The sequence below is a fragment of the Cebus imitator genome, unplaced genomic scaffold (assembly GCF_001604975.1).
Source record: "Cebus imitator isolate Cc_AM_T3 unplaced genomic scaffold, Cebus_imitator-1.0 Scaffold197, whole genome shotgun sequence".
NCBI classification, from domain to species: Eukaryota; Metazoa; Chordata; class Mammalia; order Primates; family Cebidae; genus Cebus; species Cebus imitator.
In genome coordinates this window covers 1,478,007-1,481,993 of record NW_016107512.1, presented here as the reverse complement: position 1 = coordinate 1,481,993, position 3,987 = coordinate 1,478,007, and positions in this window count along the sequence as shown.

Here is a 3,987-nt window from a genome sequence, read left to right as displayed (position 1 = left end):
GAGACGGGGTTTCATCGTGTTGACCAGGATGGTCTCGATCTCTTGACCTCGTGATCCACCCGCCTCGGCCTCCCAAAGTGCTGGGATTACAGGCATGAGCCACCGCGCCCGGCGAGACGGTGTTTTACTATGTTGTTCAGGCTGGTCTCAAACTCCTGGCCGCAGGTGATCCACTACCTCAGCCTCCCAAAGTGTTGGGATGACAGGCATGAGTCACCAAGCCCCGCCTCTAACTAATTTTTTGTACCCAGTAGCCATCCCTACTTGCCCCACCTCCCAGCCACTACCCTTCCCAGCCTATGGTAACCATTCTACTCCAGGGGTTCAACTGTTTTAATTTTTAACTCCCACAAATAAGTGAGAACATTTGAAGTTTGTCTTTCTGTGCCTGGCTTATTTCACTTAACATAAAGGCCTCCAGTTCTAGTCAGTTGTTGCAAATGACAGAATCCCATTCTCTTTATGGCTGAATAGTACTCCATTGTGTATATGTACCACAATTTCTTTATCCATTCATCTGTTAATGGACACTTGCGTTGTTTCCAAATCTTGGCTATTGTAAACAGTGCTGCAACAAACATGACAGTGCAGATATCTCTGTGATTTCCTTTCTTTTGGGTCTACACCTAGGAGTGGGATTGCTGGATCATATGGTAGCTCTAGTTTTAGTTTTTTGAGAAACCTCCTAACTGTTCTCCATAGTGGCTGTACTAACTTACATTCCCACCAACAGTGTATGAGGGTTCTCTTTTCTCCACGTCCTTGCCAGCATTTGCTATTGCCATTCTTTGGGATAAAAGCCATTTTGACTGGGGGAAGACGATATCTCATTGTAGTTCTGATTTGCCTTTCTCTGATGATCAATAACATTGGGCATCTTTTCATACACCTGTTTGCCATTTGTATGTCTTCTTTACAGAAATGTCTATTTAGACATTTTGCCCATTTTCAGATTGGATTATTAGATTTTTTCCTATGAAATTGTTTGAGCTTCTTATATATTCTGATTATTAGTCCTTTGTGAGATGGGTAGTTTGCAAATATTTTCTCCCATTCTGTGGCTTGTCTCTTTGTTGATTGTTTCCTTTACTGTGCAGAAGGTCATTAACTTGACATGATCCCATTTATCCTTTTCATTTTTTCTTTCTTTCTTTTTTTTTTTTTTTNTTTTTTTTTTGAGATGGAGTTTCACTCTGTCACCAGGCTGGAGTACAGTGGTGCAATCTGCACTCACTGCAACCTCCGCCTCCCTGGTTCAAGTGATTCTCCCTCCTCAGTCCCCCGGGTAGCTGGGGTCACAGGCGTGCACCATTACGCCTGGCTAATTTTTGTATTTTTAGTAGAGACAGGGTTTTGCCATGTTGGCCAGGCTGGTCTTGAACTCCTGACCTCAGCTGATCTGCTCGCCTCAGCCTCCCAAAGTGCTGGGATTACAGGCATGAGCGACTGCACCCAGCTACCATTTGTTCGTTTTTGCTGTGGTTGCCTGTGCTTGTGGAGTATTTCTCAATAAATCTTTTCTGAAGTGGGAAGATTGATTCAGCCTGGGAGTTCAAGGCTGCAGTGAGCCCTGATCGTGTCACTGCACTTCAGCTTGGGCAATGGAGTGAGACCCTTTCTTAAAAAAAAGAAATAAATAAAAAATAAAATAATTCGATAAAAGTGTTGCTTTTGTGATTTCTCTTATCAGAAAGTTTCTCCTAATAGCACTTTAAAACTTTTATTTTAGTTTAGTTTTTGAGATAGGATTTCACTCTGTTGCCTAGGCTGGTGTGCAGTGGCAGGATCAGGGCTCACTGCAGCCTCAGCTTCCCAGGCTCACACTATCCTCCCACCCCAGCCTCTGGAGTACTTGGGACTACAGGTATGAGCCACCTCTCCCAGCTAATTTTCCATATTTTTGGTAGAAACGGGATTTTGCCATGTTGCCCAGGTTGGTCTCAAACTCCTGGGCTCACCCTTGAGCCCATCTCGGCCTCCCAAAGTACTGGAATTACAGGCATAAGCCATTGTGCCTGGCGCACTTTCTATGTTTTAAGGAAGAGTAGTGTCATAGAGGGTGCCACTTGACCATCCATATGGCTTGAACTTTCCGCTGTGCCCAGCATGACAGTATTAAGCATCTGACAGTTCTGATTCCTTTTGTGGAAAGCCTTGCTGCTTGCTGTCCTTGTGTGACAGGCCAGGATAGCTGGGGAGTTATCCTGCGAACAGCCCTCAGATGAGTGACTCTCCAGAGTTAGTGAATGAATAGCTCAGCTCCCTCACTCCAGACAGAATAATTCTGAGATGTATTTCCCCAGGGATTTCCTTCTCCAGGGTGGAAGCTGACATCATAGCATAGTCTTGTGGGCTGCCTTTCCTTCCTGTACCATTTTGCCACCTCTCCATGGGTGTTACCCGAATCTCTCCAATTAATTACGTTTACTCTCTCAGTTTAGGGCAGTTTTTAGTGTTTCTCAACCTTTTTATTTTCATCATCACTCCTGGAAGGAGTCTTTTTAGACATTTATTTATTCATTTATGAGACAGGTCTCACTCTGTTGTTCAGTGGTATGATCACGGCTCACTGCAACCTCTACCTCCCAGGTTCAAGGGATCTTCCTACCTTAGCCTCCCAAGTAGCTGGGACTATAGGCAAGTGCTGCCATCCCTGGCTAATTTTTCGTATTTTTGGTAGAGACGGGATTTCACCATATTGTCCAGGCTGGTCTCAAATTCCTGACCTGAAGTGATCCACCTGCCCTGGTCTCCCAAAGTGCTGGGATTACAGGCATGAGTCATGGCACCTGGCCAGATCTTTTAGCTTTGAAAAGATAGGGGCCACGTAGATTTCATATTGGGACTTCCTGTTCCTAGTTATGCCCCTGGGGAGAGGAATAGGAAATGAAGAAATTTATGGGACATTGAAAGTAGATGGTCTTTCAATCTACTTTCAATTGTACGTCTTCTATTCAGAAATGTCTATTTAGACCTTTTGCCCATTTAAAAAATTTGGATGATTAGATTTTTTTCCTATAGAGTTGTTTGATCTCCTTATATATTCCGGTTATTAAACCTTTATCAGATAAGTAGTTTACAAATATTTTCTCCCATTCGGTGGGTTGTCTCTTCACTTTGTTGATCGTTTCCTTTACTGTGCAGAAGGTCGTTAGCTTGACATGATCCTATTTATCCTTTTTGTTTTTTAATTCTTATTTTCTTTTGGAGACAGAGTCTCGCTCTGTAGCCCAGGCTGGAGTGCGGTGGTGCTGTCTTGGCTCACTGCAGCCTCTGCCTTTTGGGCTCAAGTGATTCTTGTGCCTCAGCCTCCTGAGTAGCTGGGAGTAAAGCATGTGCCACCATACCTGGCTAATTTTTCTTTTTTTGATACAGAGGCTGGGCATGTGGTTCACCCCTGTAGTACCAACACTTTGGGAGGCCAAGGTGGGCAGATCACCTGAGGTCAGGAGTTCAAAACCAGCCTGGCCAACATGGCGAAACCCCATCTCTACTAAAAATACAAAACATATTAGCCAGGCATGGTGGTGCACATCTGTAGTCCCAGCTGCTAGGGAGGCTGAGGCACAAGAATTGCTTGAACTCAGGAGGCAGGGGCTGCAGTGAGCCAAGACTGTATCACTTCACTCCAGCCTGGGCAACAGAGTGAGACTCTGTCTCAAAAAAATAAAAATAAAATAAATAAAGTAGTTAAAGTCTAGGCCTGGTGGCTCATGCATATCTGTAATCCCAGCACTTTGGGAGGCCATGGCAGGTGGATCACCTGAGGTCAGGAGTGGCCAATGTGGTGAAACCCTGTCTCTGCTAAAAACACAAAAATTAGCTGGGTGTGGTGGCAGACACCTGTAGTCTGTGAGTCCCAGTTACTTGGGAGGCTGAGGCAGGAGAGAAGCACTTGAACCTGGGAGGGAGAAGTTGCAGTGAGCCAAGATCACAACACTGCCCTCTAGCCTGGGCAATAAGAGCGAAACTCTGTCTCAAAAAAAA